The 20,776-nt window shown below is 51.2% G+C and overlaps 1 pseudogene across 1 annotated transcript; it reads right to left on the reverse strand.

The window, feature by feature from the left end:
- Positions 1-299: 299 nt before the first annotated feature.
- Positions 300-2,973, reverse strand: LOC125512384 (uncharacterized; annotated as a pseudogene). Its single transcript, XR_015609278.1, has 3 exons — positions 2,920-2,973; positions 982-2,337; positions 300-877 (listed from the first exon to the last, which is right to left on the reverse strand). The product of XR_015609278.1 is annotated as an uncharacterized LOC125512384 (transcript).
- Positions 2,974-20,776: the final 17,803 nt, after the last annotated feature.

The raw sequence follows: 20,776 nt of genomic DNA on the forward strand, positions 1-20,776 counted from the left end.
TCTCATGGTCTAAGGAAAAGATACTTTGACATTGGAAAACTCTAGCAAACGAACTATACGATCTTGTGCTATGTTTAGGATTGGGTCTAGTCCATCACATCATTCTCCTAATGATGTGATCTCGTTATCAATGACATCCAATGTCCATAGTCAGGAAACCATGACTATCTGTTGATCAACGAGCTAGTCAACTAGAGGCTTACTAGGGACATGTTGGTGTCTGTTATTCACACATGTATTACGATTTCCGGATAATACAATTATAGCATGAATAAAGACAATTATCATGAACAAGGAAATATAATAATGATGCTTTTATTATTGCCTCTAGGGCATATTTCCAACAATATTGAGGTAGCTCCAACAAGCCCTGGAAAAAGCACAATTGAAAAACAAATGTGCCCTGCCTTCCCCAGTGGCCGAAGAGCACAAAACACCGTTAACTCTGGACTCAAGCCTTTCCATCATGTCCCTGGTGTTTAGTCGATCAACAAGGTGTTTAGTTGATCAACAAGTATGTGCAGAAACAGCACGGGTTATTATTATTTAGATTTATGGGAGGGCATCAGTAATGTACTGATATTTGTCAGTTGACCCCATAGAGCCAGCAAACTATCTAATTTTCAGCAAACCGGCGTGGAAGGAATAACAATAGAAAGATAAGGGCATGGGCAGATATTTAAATGAGCAACAGACTAAGTAATATGTACTACCTGTTATTCCCAGGTTCTTTTTCTTTGACGTCAAACTTCACACTTCGTTCTCTTCACACACACATGAAACTTGAATTTCACAGTCATGTAACGTAATTTTTCTCAACATTTCCTTCCAAGACAAAGGTATAACATAGTACTCATGAAACATAAGTCCCTTTGACCTGCAGGAAGAAAGCAAACATGTGGTTAAGGCTATTAGAACAATACAAGTGGCACATGCCGCTGTCAGCGTGGTGGAAAGAAACCACATATGGAAGGAACCTACCACTCAAGATGGTGGCAATATGTCGTCAGATGATCAGCCAGGGTGAAGGGCCGCACAGAGGGCCGAACCCTCTCCTTCAGGTCATGTATGAGGGCATGCGTTGATGTCCGCTCGAATGTCCCGCTGCTTAGAGAATACACTACACCAGGGTCGAAGTTGGGCAGCGAGAAGTAGATGGAATTGCTGCTGATAGAAGGGAGTTTTGTGGCAGAGACACATAGGCATCGGTCTTTGCTAAGGAAGAGCGCCCGGTCACCTAGGCTACTCAACAGAACCAGTCCTCTTTGGTTTATATTCACCAGGAAGAGGGCAAAAGCGAATGGCTGCCACCCCTTCTTGCTCTGGCTAACACGACGATGCTGGACAGCAAGGAGCATGTATTCTCTGAATTCCACAAGGTAGTAGTAACAAAATGTAGGGCAACCAAACAAGCTGGGAATACGAGCAACCACTGGGTGCTGCAGGAACAGAGGGTACACCTGCACAATCTCCCCTGTCCCCTTTCTGATGCCAAACAGTCTGCCTCGGAATGGTAAGGCAGTCCAAAGCTCAAGACCCTGGTGTATGACAGACCAATGTGGCTTCCCAGGTTCAGCGTAGACCACCACTGGCACAACCGAGAACCAGGCAACGACGGCAATCGAGGCATGGGACCGGCAGACTGCGGCTTTCATCCAAACCAAATGGTGGAAGATGGGCGCAAGGGGAGGGAGGTCAATGAAGACACGGGTGAATGGATGCAGGACACGGACAGCGGTGGTGCCCTTGTTGAGCAGGATGAGGAGGCCATCAGGTGAAGCCGACGATCCGGTGGTTCTGGAGCTCGGACAGACGGACATGGAGGCGCCTGCTGGTGGACGTGTGGAAGAGGGTGATCTCGCAGGCATCAGCTGGGCGTACGCCGTCGCCGTCACAGAGGGCGACCCAGCCGCGAGGACGGAAGCGGGTTTCCTGCAGCGTGAGATCGCAGGGGCTGGTGGTGAAGGCACGCCAATGCGAGCACACAGCGCGGAAGCACATGTAATCCGTCACGTCCTCCGCCAGCAGTTGCTCGGCGATGATGCGGATGACGTCCGGAGGGAGGGAGGACCAGTCGGTCGCCTCGGAAGGCTCCCCGGCGGCCTCAGGGCGCTTGCGGGCGGTGAGAGCGGCAGAGGAGCAAGCTTCAGTCCTGCGCTCGCCATCGCTCCTGGTCTCCGCCGATGCAAAGACAAAAAGGTCGGGCCTTTCCCTGCGAAGCAATCTAAATATACTACTAGAATCCTTGTTGGAACTAGACTCGGATCCGTAAGAAACAGAATCAATTGCGCCCCTCCGTCCTCTCTTATGTAAGCACTCTACATCTAAGGGGCGGATCTATATGGCATGATGACGGGTCTGCACCGGCGCACTCGAAATTTGTGGAGGTGATGGCGAAAAATCTCATACCTCATAAACAAATCAAAGTCCAAGAGCGGACAGGACAGCAAGGAAATGGGAACGGCGGCGATGTTCGGCGACGCCGCACGAGGCGGGATTGTGCCGGGGGGAGAGGGCGGGGGGCGTTATTGGGGGCGTTGATCCAAAGCTAAGAGCATCTACAGCCGCCGCCCCACGATCTTCCCATGCGTTTTTGCCTCTCCGGCGTCAGAAAATCGGCCCAGTCGTGTCTCTAGTAGCCCGTTTTTCGCCGGTTTGAACCGAAACTGGCGTCGGCGGACCCGAGCCGAACTCGGCGCGCTGGGAGCGTCTGGGGGCGCCGGCACAAGCGAAAAGGGGCATGGGGCCGTTCTGTCGGCGAGTCGAGAGCCTCTTCCCGCTGTTTCTTCCCGCTTTCCCCCACTTCTCTCTCATTCTCTCCATTCCTCCCGCCAACCTCCCTCCCGCTCGCCTCCTAGCCGGCCATCATGCCGCCGAAGAAGTATGTGATCCCCGCGCCGTGACAACTGCGACCGTCACCATCGCCCAGTCAAAGCAGAGGAAGCCGAGGGCGCCGCCCAAGCTACCGGCCATGCCAAACGCCGACTGGAGGACGAAAGTTCAGTGCCGGGAGCTATCACCGCCGACCGGCGGAACAGGGCCATCACCAAGAAGGCTCGGGACAACGCGGCGCGTGCGGCTGCGACCGCGGCGGATCAAGCCGAGGCCGAGGCGGCTCGCATGGGGATGATGAACCCACCCAGCGGCCACACCCAGTACGCGCCCTGGAGCCAGCAAAGCGTCGGCTCTCCGGCCGGCTTCTCGTCGTCGCTGCAACCATGGGGATGCACGCCGTCGCCGGGCTACTCTGACGGGGACACGCACGGTGGGTTCAACCCCAACGTCACCTTCCCCATGGACACCCGGCCCAGCGCACGCCCTCGCCCGCCTTCGCCGGTATGCAGTACCCTCCATACAACTACTCGCCGCCGCCTTACGCGTCCTCCCCGACGCCCCTCTCCGTCGTGGCGGCCTGCCCTTCTCACAAGCTTCCACGTCGCACCTCGGCGACACCGACGAGACCGACGCCGACATGGACGACATCATCGTGGCAGGCTCGGCCGCGGCCGCCACGTCCCCCGGGTTCGCTACCCAGGACGACACGGTGGACCTCAACGGTGGCATGGACGGCGAGCTCGAGTACGGCGAGGAGGAGCCGGAGGAGCACGAGGAGGAGGAGGAGGAGGAGCTGGCGACTGTTCCGGTGAGGAGGCGCAAGAAGGAGAAGGGGGCGACCAGAACCGGCGAGCCGCGCATCAAGTGGACGTCCAAGGAACAGGAATGCCTCGCCAAAGCGTGGAAAGTCGTCTGCCCCGACCCGACCATCGGCGCGAACCAGAGCATCGAGACGTACTGGGAGCGCATCAAGGCCGAGTTCGACGAGCGCAAGTGTAACGCCCTCGATGCGGCTATAGCTCCCACGTGTCGAGGCACGACTTAGAGACATAACCGCATTGAAAGCAATGTCGCAAGTTAGGCAATCTTCACAACATCCCATGTAATATAAATAATAAAGGTGAGATACATAGTTGGCTTACACTCGCCACGTCAATCAAAGAACATAAATAACATTACATCATTCAAACACTCATGGCCCGACTACGGCGCCAAAATAAAAGATAACCGAACAAGCGACACGGTCCCGATCACCCCAACTGGGCACCACTACTGATCATCATGGAAAGACACATAGTATCGTTGAGAGTCCTCGTCGAACTCCCACTTGAGCTCAAGCGCGTCACCTGGAGCGGAATCATCAGGCCCTGCATCTGGTTTAATAGTAATCTGTCAGCCACAGGGACTCAGCAATCTCGCACCCTCGTGATCAAGACTATTTAAGCTTAATAGGAAAGGCAAGGTAAATATGTGGAGCTGCAGCAAGCGACTAACATATATGGTGGCTATCCTATTCGCAAAAGAGAGCGAGAAGAGAAGGCAAAGCGCGAACGAGAAACTAGAGGACAACCTGCGCAAGCATTACTCCAACACCGTGTTCACTTCCCGGACTCCGCCGAGAAGAGACCATCACGGCAACTCACACTATTGATTCATTTTAAATAAGTTAAGGTTCAAGTTATCTACAACCGGACATTAACAAATTCCCATCTGCCCATAACCGCGGGCACGGCTTTCGAAAGTTCACATCCCTGCAGGGGAGTCCCAACTTAGCCCATGACAAGCTCTCACGGTCAACGAAGGAATAGACCTCTTCCCGAGACATTCCGATCAGACTCGGTACCTCGGTTCTTCAAGACACTTCGACAGGTTAAAACAAATCCAGCAACACCGCCCGAATGTGCCGACAAATCCCGATAGGAGCTGCACATATCTCTTTCTCAGGGCACACTTAGATTTTCCTAGGTACAGGTAGGCCAGCCCAGAGTTGCCCCTGGTGGCCACGGGCAGCTGACAGGTGGACCAACACTCAGAGGAGCACTGGCGCAGGGGGGTTTAAATAAGATGACCCTCGGGCTCCGGAAACCCAAGGGAAAAAGAGGCTAGGTGGCAAATGGTAAAACCAAGGTTGGGCATTGCTGGAAAGGCTTTAATCAAGACGAACTATCAAGGGGTTCCCATTATAACCCAACCGCGTAAGGAACGCAAAAATCCGGGAACATAACATCGATATGACGGAAACTAGGGCGGCAAGAGTGGAACAAAACACTAGGCGAGAGGCCGAGACTTCCAACCTTTACCAAGTATATAGATGCATTAAGATAACATGGCAATATAATGATATCCCAACAAGTAAATAATGTTCCAAACAAGGAACGGTCTCCAATCTTCACCTGCAACTAGCAACGCTATAAGAGGGGCTGAGCAAAACGGTAACATAGCCAATCAACGGTTTGCTAGGACATGGTGGGTTAGAGGTTTGACATGGCAATTTGGGAGGCATGATAAGCAAGTGGTAGGCATCGTAGCATAGGCATAGCAAAAGAGCGAGCATCTAGCAAAGCAAAGATAGTAGTGATTTCGAGGGTATGATCATCTTGCCTGCAAAGTTGTCAGAGTTGACTGGATCCTCGAAAGCAAACTCAACGGGCTCCTCGTTAGCGAACTCGTCTCCCGGCTCTACCCAAACAAGACAAACAAGCAAACAGAACACAATCAACCACGTGCAAAGCTCAAACAATATGATGCAAGGGTGATATGCTATGCGGGATGCGATGCGGGATGCATATGCAAGATTCGACAAGGAATGCATGAACCTGGCCTCAACTTGGAAATCCAAGTGTGCCACTGGAAAGATGAGATGAAATCGCTTGAAAACGATATAAAGAACGCCGGAATCGGAGTTACGGTTTGGAAATGGCAAGCGATTCAAATATGATCACGTTCTGCGATTTACAGCAAGTAGCCATCTAAATGCAACAAGATGCACATGCTATAGCACCCAAACATGGCATAAAAATACATAGCAGGGATGCATTCATGAAGCTTAACAAAAGTCTAGCACTGAGCTACGGCCAATTCATCCATTAACAGGTTCAAAGAAGCATGACAAAAATGCATTTGACAAACAGATTTCAGACTTAGTGAAATTAACACTTGTCTGGAATTTCAAATCAGATAGCACTCTTCGGAGCATTAAAACTATATTCTACAGGACCTGAATATGGCAAAGTAAAGCATGGCATGGAGCTACTCAAAGAGCTTAACAAAAGTCCCTTAGTGACCTTGAGCCAAAAGGGAGCAGAAAATACAATTGCAAGCATGTGAACATGGCAAAAACATAATCAGATCACAGTCTTAGTGAAAACTGGAGCATGCTGAAACAGATATCAAGTAGGCATGTTTACGAGCTCGATGCACTCACTACAGAGCAAGTCATGACAATCTAAGCATACACCTATCAAGAATACACAAAATGCAAGCTAGACATGGCAAGAACAATAACATAGCATGCACGGATCAACTACAACATCATCGGCAAAATCGCTAACAAGTAGACAATCTGCCCAGATTCACAAAATGACAAAAGTAGAGCTCGATTGACTCAAGCTAGGGTGCTCCATAATTGCAAACAAAGACATGGATGGATAGAGCACTACAAGATTAATAAAACAGCCTTATTGATCATCCTCAAAAGAGGCACGGATCACTAGGAAACAACATGAACATATGGCCATATGAGATAACCAGCTCAAGGACTTAGTGGAAATGCTAAGTCCCTGAAATCAGCATTAACAAATGCCTCACTTTGAAAGCTTGTGCTAGTCACCACACACATCACAACAATACATGGGTCGCATCTCTAGAAAGATGGCAAAACCCTTAACAAAACACATGAGAGCACCTGGGCATATCATGCACACAATAATCATGGCAAAAATGACAAATATCTAAATGGAGCAGCAGATCTGACAATTAACTCAAGTAGCACTCTTCTAACAGCATTTCGGGCATCAAGATGAACTCAAATGAAAATGATGCAGTGAGATGAAATGATGTGCTCTCTGAGACGAACATTTTGATATGCTATATGCCCAAAACGGAGCTACGGATGAGGAGTTACGATGCAATGAACAGGAGCAAAAAGTTAGGGTTTCGGCCAAAAAGTCAACCCGATCCGGATCTGGATCTGGCGCGGTTACTGTAGCAGTGCACGGGAAACGAGGTTCGCCGGCCGACCTTGACGAGTTCGCCGGAGAGGTTCTCGGGTCCGCGGGGAGGAGGAGAGGCCGGAGATGGTGGCGGTGGTGGCGCTCCGCGGCGAGGGGCGGCGGCGTGCGGGATGGGGCGGCGAGGAGGACATCGGACGTCGGGGCGGAGGCGGCGCCGGCGACCGGACGGCGACGGCGGCGCGGCGAGGCGCTCCGGGCGCGGGCGGCGGCGCGAGGTAGCGGATGAGGCGGCGCGGCGCGGGGCGCCTCTGGCCCGGGCGCGGCGCGAGCGGGCCGGCCATGGGCCCGGCGGGCTTCGGCGGCGAAGTGGGGCTCGGCGCCCACGTGGCGCTTGCTGATAGGTCCGGCGGAGCGGGCGGACGCGTCCGGTTGCGGGCGGACGTGTCCGATGGCGGCGGAGCTGATTTTTAGGGTTAGGGAGAGAGGAGATCCGGGAATTTCGAGGAGGGGGTCTATATATAGAGGTAGAGGGAGCTAGGAGAGTCCAAATGAGGTGCGGTTTTCGGCCACGCGATCGTGATCGAACGCTCTAGGTGATGGAGAAGGTTTAGGTGAGTTTTGGGCCAACTTGGAGGGGTGTTGGGCTGCAACACACACGAGGCCTTTTCGGTCCCTCGGTTAACCGTTGCAGTATCAAACGAAGTCCAAATGGTACGGAACTTGACAGGCGGTCTACCGGTAGTAAACCAAGACCGCTTGGCAAGTCTCGGTCCAATCCGGAAATGTTTAATCCCCACACACGAAAGAAAGGTAGAAATGACCACTGGAGGAGAACGAAGCGCCGGAAAGCAAAACGGACAACGGGGAAAATGCTCGAATGCATGAGATGAACACGTATGCAAATGCAATGTACATGATGACATGATATGAGATGCATGACAACAAGAACAACACACGGAGACAAAAAACCCGAACCCGAGAAAATAAAATAACTTAAGGCTGGAAACGGCAAGAGTTGAATTACATATTGGGTAAATCACATCCGGGTTGTTACAACACTCCACCACTACGAAAGGATCTCGTCCCGAGATCTAGGACTGAAAGAACGCCGGGTACTTAGAACGGAGGTGATCCTCGCGTTCCCAGGTAGCTTCACGATCGGAATGGTGTGCCCACTTGACTTTGAGGAATTTGATTGACTTGTTGCGAGTCCTGCGTGCAGTCTCTTCGAGAATAGCAACGGGGTGCTCACGATAAGAGAGATCTTCTTGGAGCTCAATGTCCTCGAAGTTGACGGTGCGATCAGGAGTCTTGAAGCACTTTCGAAGCTGAGAGACATGGAACACATCGTGAACATTTGCAAAGTTTGAAGGAAGTTCGAGTTGGTAGGCGAGATCGCCTCTCTTGCTGACAATCTTGAAAGGTCCCACGTATCTAGGGGCAAGCTTCCCTTTGATACCGAAGCGACGAGTACCTTTCATAGGAGAGACGCGGAGGTAAACATGATCTCCGATCTCGAAAGCCAAATCACGGTGCTTACTGTCATAGTAGCTCTTCTGGCGGGATTGGGCTGCTTTGAGGTTATCTCGAATGACTTTGCACATCTCCTCTGCCTCTGTGATTAAGTCATTTCCGAGAAGCTGAAGTTCACCGGTTTCGGACCAGTTGAGAGGGGTACGGCACTTCCTGCCATACAGAATTTCAAATGGGGCCTTGCCCGAACTTGCTTGAAAACTGTTGTTGTAGGAGAATTCAGCATAAGGAAGACAATCCTCCCACTTCATACCGAAGGAGATCACACAAGCCCTGAGCATATCTTCAAGAATCTGGTTAACACACTCGACTTGACCGCTAGTTTGAGGATGGAAAGCTGTGCTGAAGCGGATGTTGGTGCCCATGGCCTTCTGAAAAGAATCCCAAAACCTGGAGGTAAAGATGCTGCCACGGTCTGAAGAGATCACTTGTGGAATACCGTGCAGAGAGACAATCCGAGAGGTATAGAGCTCCGCCAATTGAGCTGCAGTGATTGACTCTTTGATAGGCAGAAAGTGAGCCACTTTAGTGAGTTTGTCGATGACAACGAATATAGCATCATTGCCATGCTTGGACTTTGGAAACCCAATCACGAAGTCCATTTCAATGTGGTCAAACTTCCATTCTGGAATGGCAAGAGGTTGGGGGAGACCCGCTGGCCTTTGGTGTTTTGCCTTCACTCTTCTACAGACATCACACTCATTTACGAACTGAGCAATCTCGCGCTTCATTCGAGTCAACCAATAAGCCTGCTTGAGGTCCTGATACATCTTCATGCTCCCAGGGTGGATGGAGAGGAGAGAATTGTGAGCCTCATTCATGATCACTTTACGAAGTTCACCTTTGGGTACAACAATACGATCCTCGAAGAAGAGAGTATCCTTGTCATCAAGGCGGTAGCACTTGTACTTGGGTTGACTCTTGGCAATCCCAATCTTCACCTTTTTCAGCATAGCATCAAGAAGCTGGGCTTGGCGAATCTGGTCTTCCAAGGTAGGAGAGACTTGAAGGTTGGCGAGGAAACCTTGAGGAACAACTTGCAGATTAAGTTTGCGGAAAACTTCACAAAGCTCGGGTTGATAAGGCTTGAGAATCAGACTGTTGCAGTAAGCCTTTTCTGCTCAATGCGTCAGCAATCACATTGGCCTTGCCTGGAGTATACTCGATACTCGGATTATACTCTTGAATCATTTCGACCCATCGAGTCTGCCTGAGGTTGAGATTAGGCTGAGTGAAGATGTACTTGAGACTCTTGTGATTAGTGAAAATGTCCACTTTTCTTCCCAATAAGAGATGTCTCCAAGTCAAAAGAGCATGCACAACTGCCGCCAACTCGAGATCATGAGTGGGGTAGTTCTTCTCATTGGGCTTCAACTGGCGAGAGGTATAAGACACAACTTTCTTCTCTTGCATCAACACTGCACCAAGACCTTGGAGAGAGGCATCACAAAAGACCTCGTACGGCTTGGATTCATCAGGCGGAGTCAGAACTGGAGCAGTGACCAATTTCTCTTTCAAAGTGTTGAAAGCAATGTCACACTCCGGAGACCAAACGTACTTGACGTGCTTCTGGAGAAGATTTGAGAGAGGCTTCGCGATCTTAGAAAAGTTTTCAACGAATATTCGGCAGTAGCTTGCGAGACCGAGGAAGCTGCGGAGTTGCTTCACGTTCTGAGGAGGTTCCCAATTCACAATTGCAGACACCTTCTCAGGATTCACGGCAATGCCCTTGGCAGAGATGATATGACCAAGATAAAGAACCTCATCGAGCCAAAATTCGCACTTGGAGAACTTGGCGTAGAATTGGTGTTCCCTCAGCTTATCAAGCACCAAACGCAAGTGCTTGGCATGATGTTCCTTGTTCTTCGAGAAAACCAGAATGTCGTCGAGATAGACCAAAACGAAGTCATTGGTGTAGGCGTTGAAGATGAAGTTCATCATGCGAGAGAAAGTCCGAGGAGCGTTGATGAGGCCAAAAGACATGACAGTGTATTCATATGACCCATAGCTTGTCCTGAAAGCCATCTTGGGAATATCTTGCTCATGGATTCGAATCTGATGATAACCCATACGGAGATCAAGCTTGGAGAATACTTGGGCACCTTTGAGTTGTTCGAACAGCTTGTTGATGTTGGGAAGTGGGTATTTGTTCTTGATGGTCTTCTTGTTCAATGGACGGTAATCAACACAAAGTCGGTCCGTTCCATCCTTCTTCTTCACAAAAAGAACACCACAACCCCACGGAGAAGAACTAGGCCGGATGAGACCCATTCTCTCTTGAATATCGAGTTGCTTCTTCAGCTCCTTCAACTCTTCAGGTCCGAGCTTGTAAGGACGCTTGCACACTGGTTGCGTGCCAGACTCAAGATCGATGACGAATTCAACTGGCCGGTGCGGAGGCATTCCTGGAAGCTCTTCTGGAAAGACGTCTTGATATTCGCAAACGACTGGAATTTGCGAGATAGCATCCAGTTCACCCTTCTCATTGAGAGAAAACAGACGGATGATATCATCACAAGCGGCAAAGACAATTACATCCTCAGACGAATGAGTCAATTGAATCTGCCTGGCTGCACAATCAAGCTGAGCCTTGTGCTTAGAAAGCCAATCCATCCCGAGAATAAGATCAATATCCGAGTTACCAAGAACCATTGGGGAAGAAAGGAACTTGTAGTCGCCCAACGTGATAGTAACATCTGGCACCTCCAGACTTGCACTCAAACGTTTGCCAGGAGAAACGATATCCATTTGTTTACCCAAATGAGAAGAAACGAACTCATGCTTGGTAAAAAATGGCTTTGACATGAAACAATGCAATGCACCAGTGTCAAAAGTACTTTTGCAGGAATATCGTTAACAGGAAGGTTACCCATGATGACATCTGGCGAGTCCTCTGCCTGAGCTGCATTCAGCAAATTGACCTTGGTGTGCTTGGGGTTATGCTTGACCACAGTTGTACTTGCCGATCTCATAGGAGGAGGAGGAGGAAGACGCCTCTGGTTGAAACACTTGTTTGCATAGTGACCATTCTGTTGGCACTTGTTGCACGTGACCTCTGAAAGCGGACGGTGATACGGAGCACTTGATCTTGGAGCTTGAGACGAAGTCTTGTTCTGAAAGCCAGGGTTGGGTGGGTGGGAAGATCCACTGCCACCTTTGCTCTTCTGCTGATACGGCTGACGAAACGGAGGAGGAGGAAGCTAATACTTCTGCTGCTTGGCCACTTGAGTAGAGGAAGAAGGAGTAGCATCTCTGACTCGCTTCTTGGAAGCATCACACCTCAGTTGAGCGGCCTCTTGCTTCAGTGCCATGTTGTAGAACTCATCGTATCTCAAGGGCTCGAAGAGAATAAGAGCTAGTTGGATTTCTTCTCCGAGACCACCCCTGAACTGGTATATCATGCTCTTCTCATCAGGAACGTCCTGCTTGGCAAAGCGGGCGAGCTTTTGGAACAACTTATTGTAGTCATAGACAGACAAGGAGCCTTGCTTCAGGTTGCGGAATTCCTCACGCTTGCTTTCAACCACGCTCTGAGGGATATGATGAACTTTGAAGTCTTGACGGAATTCATCCCAGGTAATAACACGTCCACCTCTGGAATCCTTGTACTGCTGAAACCATTCTACAGCTTGATCTTTGAGTTGGAAGGAAGCGAACTTGACGAAGTCCTCAGGCCTGACGTTACTGCACTCGAAATGCTTGCACAGATCCATGAGCCAATCGTCAGCATCGGTTGCCTCAACACAATTGCTGAAAGTCTTTGGCCCGTTAGCAAGGAATTGGTTGAGTGTAGCAAAGTGATTCTGATTGTTGCCTTGGTTGCCTTGGTTCGCTTGATTGCGCTCTTGAAGAATTTGCATGATCAACTGTGTGTTTGCATTGGTTGCGGCCATCACAGCTTGCCATGCCTCCGGAGGAGGTGGAGGTGGTGGCGGATCCTGATTCTGATTCTGATTGGTGCTCTTAGCGGGAGCCATCCTGAAGAGGTTGATCACCATTAGCACATTGACAGATAAAATGAAGCTGAATCCAACGGAATGAAAATTGCAACATAAAGTCTTCACATCTGAACAAAATGAACGAATGCATTCCTCTTGAAATGGTCACATATCCATAAATTGAGAAGCCACTTAGAATTTAGGTAGAGAAATAAATCAATAAGGTACAGATCAAGAATGAATACTCGGTAAGAAATCCCAATCTCAAACCAAATATCCGTGGAAGAAGAACTAGAGCTACGAGAATTCCCACCTATGAAACTCCCGAACCTTTCCGGTTATGCAATCAGGTGTTGGGGATACAGGGGAATCATAATATCTCACCCAAATCTAGCAAATCCTACATCCAGCTGTATCCATCCTTCAACACATAACCGAGAAAAAACTTCGGAAACCATCTACCTCAACCTTCGAAAAGCATCCGTTATACAAGTTATGGCGATACTCCTGAACTCCCGCCCCAATACTGGGTGGCGTCGAGGTTATCTCACCAACGAACTGCATAAAAGAGATTTTCGATGTCGGCGTACTAAACTCAGGTATTCCAGAACTGCAACAATAAAATTATGACAACAACACCTCAGAGCTCAACTCCCCGGGACACTTCCACCAAACCCCTGACAGGAGGCACCAAGACAATGTTCTCGTCATAAAACCATCGAAACGATTCCAAGATACCCGCGTGATCCTAATTTTTTTGTGAAATTTGAGAAGAGAAGAGTCAAAACTCTACGTCAGGATGCCTTACCAGAGCGATGAGGAGACTGGGGAGTAAAAAGAATTCCTAAACTCTCCGATATATAATTCCTAAATGACTCAAAACATTTTTCTAGACACAACTCGGCCGCTAAAAACGATCAAGCAATGGGGCTCCTAAGGTCAGGGAAGGCTCTGATTACCAACTTGTAACGCCCTCGATGCGGCTATAGCTCCCACGTGTCGAGGCACGGCTTAGAGACATAACCGCATTGAAAGCAATGTTGCAAGTTAGGCAATCTTCACAACATCCCATGTAATATAAATAATAAAGGGGAGATACATAGTTGGCTTACACTCACCACGTCAATCAAAGTACATAAATAATATTACATCATTCAAACACTCATGGCCTGACTACGGCGCCAAAATAAAAGATAACCCAACAGGCGACACGGTCCCGATCACCCCAACTGGGCTCCACTACTGATCATCAGGGAAAGAAATGTAGTATCGTTGCGAGTCCTCATCGAACTCCCACTTGAGCTCAAGCGCGTCACCTGGAGCGGAATCATCAGGCCCTGCATCTGGTTTAATAGTAATCTGTCAGCCACAGGGACTCAGCAATCTCGCACCCTCGTGATCAAGACTATTTAAGCTTAATAGGAAAGGCAAGGTAAATATGTGGAGCTGCAGCAAGCGACTAACATATATGGTGGCTATCCTATTCGCAAAAGAGAGCGAGAAGAGAAGGCAAAGCGCGAACGAGAAACTAGAGGACAACCTGCGCAAGCATTACTCCAACACCGTGTTCACTTCTCGGACTCCGCCGAGAAGAGACCATCACGGCAACTCACACTATTGATTCATTTTAAATAAGTTAAGGTTCAAGTTATCTACAACCGGACATTAACAAATTCCCATCTGCCCATAACCGCGGGCACGGCTTTCGAAAGTTCACATCCCTGCAGGGGAGTCCCAACTTAGCCCATGACAAGCTCTCACGGTCAACGAAGGAATAGACCTCTTCCCGAGACATTCCGATCAGACTCGGTACCTCGGTTCTTCAAGACACTTCGACAGGTTAAAACAAATCCAGCAACACCGCCCGAATGTGCCGACAAATCCCGATAGGAGCTGCACATATCTCTTTCTCAGGGCACACTTAGATTTTCCTAGGTACAGGTAGGCCAGCCCAGAGTTGCCCCTGGTGGCCACGGGCAGCTGACAGGTGGACCAACACTCAGAGGAGCACTGGCGCAGGGGGGTTTAAATAAGATGACCCTCGGGCTCCGGAAACCCAAGGGAAAAAGAGGCTAGGTGGCAAATGGTAAAACCAAGGTTGGGCATTGCTGGAAAGGCTTTAATCAAGACGAACTATCAAGGGGTTCCCATTATAACCCAACCGCGTAAGGAACGCAAAAATCCGGGAACATAACATCGATATGACGGAAACTAGGGCGGCAAGAGTGGAACAAAACACTAGGCGAGAGGCCGAGACTTCCAACCTTTACCAAGTATATAGATGCATTAAGATAACATGGCAATATAATGATATCCCAACAAGTAAATAATGTTCCAAACAAGGAACGGTCTCCAATCTTCACCTGCAACTAGCAACGCTATAAGAGGGGCTGAGCAAAACAGTAACATAGCCAATCAACGGTTTGCTAGGACATGGTGGGTTAGAGGTTTGACATGGCAATTTGGGAGGCATGATAAGCAAGTGGTAGGCATCGTAGCATAGGCATAGCAAAAGAGCGAGCATCTAGCAAAGCAAAGATAGTAGTGATTTCGAGGGTATGATCATCTTGCCTGCAAAGTTGTCAGAGTTGACTGGATCCTCGAAAGCAAACTCAACGGGCTCCTCGTTAGCGAACTCGTCTCCCGGCTCTACCCAAACAAGACAAACAAGCAAACAGAACACAATCAACCACGTGCAAAGCTCAAACAATATGATGCAAGGGTGATATGCTATGCGGGATGCGATGCGGGATGCATATGCAAGATTCGACAAGGAATGCATGAACCTGGCCTCAACTTGGAAATCCAAGTGTGCCACTGGAAAGATGAGATGAAATCGCTTGAAAACGATATAAAGAACGCCGGAATCGGAGTTACGGTTTGGAAATGGCAAGCGATTCAAATATGATCACGTTCTGCGATTTACAGCAAGTAGCCATCTAAATGCAACAAGATGCACATGCTATAGCACCCAAACATGGCATAAAAATACATAGCAGGGATGCATTCATGAAGCTTAACAAAAGTATAGCACTGAGCTACGGCCAATTCATCCATTAACAGGTTCAAAGAAGCATGACAAAAATGCATTTGACAAACAGATTTCAGACTTAGTGAAATTAACACTTGTCTGGAATTTCAAATCAGATAGCACTCTTCGGAGCATTAAAACTATATTCTACAGGACCTGAATATGGCAAAGTAAAGCATGGCATGGAGCTACTCAAAGAGCTTAACAAAAGTCCCTTAGTGACCTTGAGCCAAAAGGGAGCAGAAAATACAATTGCAAGCATGTGAACATGGCAAAAACATAATCAGATCACAGTCTTAGTGAAAACTGGAGCATGCTGAAACAGATATCAAGTAGGCATGTTTACGAGCTCGATGCACTCACTACAGAGCAAGTCATGACAATCTAAGCATACACCTATCAAGAATACACAAAATGCAAGCTAGACATGGCAAGAACAATAACATAGCATGCACGGATCAACTACAACATCATCGGCAAAATCGCTAACAAGTAGACAATCTGCCCAGATTCACAAAATGACAAAAGTAGAGCTCGATTGACTCAAGCTAGGGTGCTCCATAATTGCAAACAAAGACATGGATGGATAGAGCACTACAAGATTAATAAAACAGCCTTATTGATCATCCTCAAAAGAGGCACGGATCACTAGGAAACAACATGAACATATGGCCATATGAGATAACCAGCTCAAGGACTTAGTGGAAATGCTAAGTTTCTGAAATCAGCATTAACAAATGCCACATATATCACAACAATACATGGGTTGCACCTCTGGAAAGATGGCAAAACCCTTAACAAAACACATGAGAGCACCTGGGCATATCGTACAGACAATAATCATGGCAAAAATGACAAATATCTAAATGGAGCAGCAGATCTGACAATTAACTCAACTAGCACTCTTCTAACAACATTTCGGGCATCAAGATGAACTCAAATGAAAATGATGCAATGAGATGAAACGATGTGCTCTATGAGACGAACATTTTGATATGCTATATGCCCAAAACGGAGCTACGAATGAGGAGTTACGATGCAATGAACAGGAGCAAAAAGTTAGGGTTTCGGGCAAAAAGTCAACCCGATCCGGATCTGGATCTGGCGCGGTTACTGTAGAAGTGCACGGGAAGCGAGGTTCGCCGGCCGACCTTGACGAGCTCGCCGGAGAGGTTCTCGGGTCCGCGGGGAGGAGGAGAGGCCGGAGATGGTGGAGGTGGTGGCGCTCCGCAGCGAGGGGCGGCGGCCGGCGGGATGGGGCGGCGAGGAGGACGTCGGACGTCAGGGCGGAGGCGGCGCCGGCGACCGGACGGCGACGGCGGCGCGGCGAGGCGCTCCGGGCGCGGGCGGCGGCGCGAGGTAGCGGATGAGGCGGCGCGGCGCGGGGCGCCTCTGGCCCAGGCGCGACGCGAGCAGGCCGGCCACGGGCCCGGCGGGCTTCGGCGGCGAAGTGGGGCTCGACGCCCACGTGGCGCTTGCTGATAGGTCCGGCGGAGTGGGCGGACACGTCCGGTTGCGGCCGGACGTGTCCGATGGAGGCGGAGCTGATTTTTAGGGTTAGGGAGAGAGGAGATCCAGGAATTTCGAGGAGGGGGTCTATATATAGAGGTAGAGGGAGCTAGGAGAGTCCAAATGAGGTGCGGTTTTCGGCCACGCGATCGTGATCGAACGCTCTAGGTGATGGAGAAGGTTTAGGTGGGTTTTGGGCCAACTTGGAGGGGTGTTGGGCTGCAACACACACGAGGCCTTTTCGGTCCCTCGGTTAACCGTTGGAGCATCAAACGAAGTCCAAATGGTATGAAACTTGACAGGCGGTCTACCGGTAGTAAACCAAGACCGATTGGCAAGTCTCGGTCCAATCCGGAAATGTTTAATCCCCACACATGAAAGAAAGGTAGAAATGACCACCGGGGGAGAACGAAGCGTCGGAATGCAAAACGGACAACGGGGAAAATGCTCGAATGCATGAGATGAACACGTATGCAAATGCAATGCACATGATGACATGATATGAGATGCATGACAACGAGAACAACACACGGAGACAAAAAACCTGAACCCGAGAAAATAAAATAACTTAAGGCCGGAAACGGCAAGAGTTGAATTACATATTGGGTAAATCACATCCTGGGTGTTACAGCAAGCTTGTCGACCCCTACTTTAAAGGCATCTACATGCAGCGCGGGGCGAAGGCAATGGCGAACCATTGGTGGCTCATCCAGGCAGCGTGCAACAAATGGCATGGGATTGTCGAGGAGATCACGGCTCGCCCAGAGAGCGGCGCCAATGTTGAGGATCAGGTATGGCACGCCGGCTTCCCGCTTCTCTTCGCCGTTTGCGCCCGCCAACTGTTTGTTCCTTGGCGCAGCTGGTGCGCATGTTCGCCTTGTATCGCCTGGGAAACCGCGACCAAGAGTTCAAGTACCTCCACGTCTACAAGCAGATCGACAAGTGCAAAAAGTGGGCGAAAGTCCGGCGCACCCTCGACAAGGCCAAGAAGACCTACAAGCTGGACGCGCCGATGGCGGGCGCGTCAGAAGGGCGGCCGGACGGCAACAAAGGGCCCAAGAAGGGGAAACACGCCGAAGCAGCAACCGCGCGAGTGCAGGAGTCCATCGAACACTGCCTCACCGACGCACAAGCCCGGGCCGCCCTGCGTGAAGAGAAGACCGAGGCACGATGGTCGGCGTTGATGACGAACAATGCCGTCAAGCTCGAGCTGCTCCGGACCAACGTCGCCGCGAAGAAGAGGAACACTGACCTGGCTTTTCTGATGGGTGGGCGGACATGCTCTGGAGCAACGACAAGCAGCTCAAGGCGTGGTACATGGCGGAGCACGGCCTCATCCTGAACCAGCTGACGACGATGGCGCTGCCAACTCCCGCGCCCACGCCCACACCACCGCCAAGCCCGAGTGCTGATGCATCCACGATGCCCAGCAGCATTGAAGCCGGGCCGACGCCGCCCAGCACAGAAGCAGCTCCGACACTGCCTAGCCCGCGTACACCGACTACGCCGACGCGTCCAGACTTGTGGCGCTCTTTTTTTGTACGCCGGACTATCTATCCGATCGCCGAACTGTGTCCTGTGATCACCGAACTTGTGGCGTCTTTTGAGTGGGAACGACCAAGTTCGAAAATTGCCGCATCCTGGGGCCGGCGCCTGAGGGCGTGACTGCGAGCTAGGTCGCCCCCAGGGGCCAATCTAGCGTCGGTTCGCCCCCAATCCGCTCTTTTAGGCGCCCTGGGGGGCCGAACGGCAGGAGATGCTATAAGTCACAGCGACAACTCTAGGGCTGCTAGAGGGGAGAATTTGGAACCGCATCAGACTAGAGTTGGAAGTTGTCACAGGTTGTTGGTGGGAACGACTCCTATGGGATCACAAGACTCCCTACTGTGGTTAGCAGGGCGCGGGGGCATGAGAAGAGTGGATCAAACAGATAGCACACGGTTCGTTTATCCAGGTTCGGGTCGCGAGGATGCGTAAAACCCTAGTCCTGCTTTGGTGGATTGTATATCTGTGTTCTTGAGCTAGCTATGGGGCGTGAGGAGATCCAAAAAGCCGAATCCTTCTCCTGGTCGCCTCGGGCCTCCTTTTATAGAAAAAAGGGGTTGCCACAGTGGCACACAGGAGGTGGAAAGGGTACAGTGCTGCGAGGTTATCCCTCGCATCACATGACAAGGCGCGTTTAATGCGTCTTGCTTAGGTGTCCTTGCTTTATCGGGGATGAGGGGGAAACCTGTCTCGTCCTTCGCCGCTCCTTCTTGTGTCGACACGCGCCCTGGCCAGCGACGCCTGCGATGCCATGTAGGTAGGCAGGCAGCTGAGGTGGCGCAGTGGTGGGTCTTCACAAATATCTGCATGCCGCCACGCAGGTGCCTGCCCAGCTGGTTGGGTCGGCAGCTACATGCATGCGGTGGTGGAGGTTTAGTGGGCGTGGGCCTGATGGTGGCCCTGCGGGTGTCCTCGGTAAGGGCCTTGCCGGGGCCCCGGCAAGGGTCTTGCCGAGGCGCCTGCTATCATCCCCGGCAAGGCGCTTGCCGGGGGCCTTGTGGTCTTCCTCAGCTGGGATCCCGCCAAGGGTTGTCGTCTCCTTAGTGCGTATCTGATCTTGAGTGTCTTCACAAAGATCTGCATGCCTCCACGGGTATGTCTCCCGAATCCTTGCCCTTTGGGGGCAGTGGACTCAAGGGTGATTTGCTCCGTAGGTGCGGGACGAGTCGCCGCGGCAAGGGTCTTGCCGGGGCTGCTAGAACTGTCTCCCGGCAAGGATCTTGCCGGGGGAGTCCGCTTCGTCCCCTTTGCTCTTCGTGGTCTTGGCCTTGGCGTTGTTCTAGTTCTCTTGAGCTTCGGTCTTACCCTGGCTCACCTCCCTTGCCTTGCTTGGTGTGGTGGTATCCGCGGCTCAGACTGCCCGTGCACAGTTATAGGGGTACAAAAAGTGTACCCCTATTTTTGTACACCGACAGGAGCCCCCGGGCCTGGGCCACACATAAGCGCAACGTGTTGTTGGGCTAGGCCCAAAAACGGTGCGCGGGCAGGCGGGGCGGTTTTTACCACGGTAAGATTCTTCGCGCGCTGCGCTTCCCACGATTCCCGCACGTGGCGCGGCGTGGGGAGGCGTGCGTGACGTGGGTGGCGTGCGTGGGGTTGGTTCCCGCGGGCATGCATCACATCACAGTAAAGGGGCGGTTCGCGCCTTCCCCATAAACGGAGGGAGGCATGGAGGCGCGGCCCATTTACTGAATGGGGCTGAGGCGCAGTCTTCAAGGCGTCCACTCCCCACGATCACGGGGTGGGGAGTGGTCGCCTCACCCGTCCCCTCGGTTCTGCACGTCCGCCACGTGTCTCCCATGTGCCTGGGGTGACAAACGGTGGAGGTGGGAAACCGGGCCGTCGCTGGTTGGGGCGGCGGGTCGGTCCTGGCTCCCTGCGCCTTCCGTATCTTGATTGGCGAGCGAGGCGGCCGAGCCCCAACCCCGATCCTTTATAAAGAGCGGGAGGGGGGATGGCGTCCCGCATTCTTTTATCATCTTCTTCCTTCAGCTTCTGCTCCTCCCTTCCATCCGTCATGGAGAGAGGGAATCCCGGTCCTTCAACAGTGGCGGTGCGGGTTGCCGCTCGACAACGCGTCCCTCCTTCTCCTGCGCCTGCAGTGGCAGAGCCAGCCGCCAGGGGAAGGGGGAGGGGGCGAGGCCGTGGGCGAGGCCGGGGCGCTCGGGGAAGAGTAGGACGGGGTGGCGCGCCGGCCTCGCCTCCGCCAGCAG

The sequence above is a fragment of the Triticum urartu genome, chromosome 6A (genome assembly GCF_056163025.1).
Source record: "Triticum urartu cultivar PI428250 chromosome 6A, HENAU_Tu73, whole genome shotgun sequence".
NCBI classification, from domain to species: domain Eukaryota; kingdom Viridiplantae; phylum Streptophyta; class Magnoliopsida; order Poales; family Poaceae; genus Triticum; species Triticum urartu.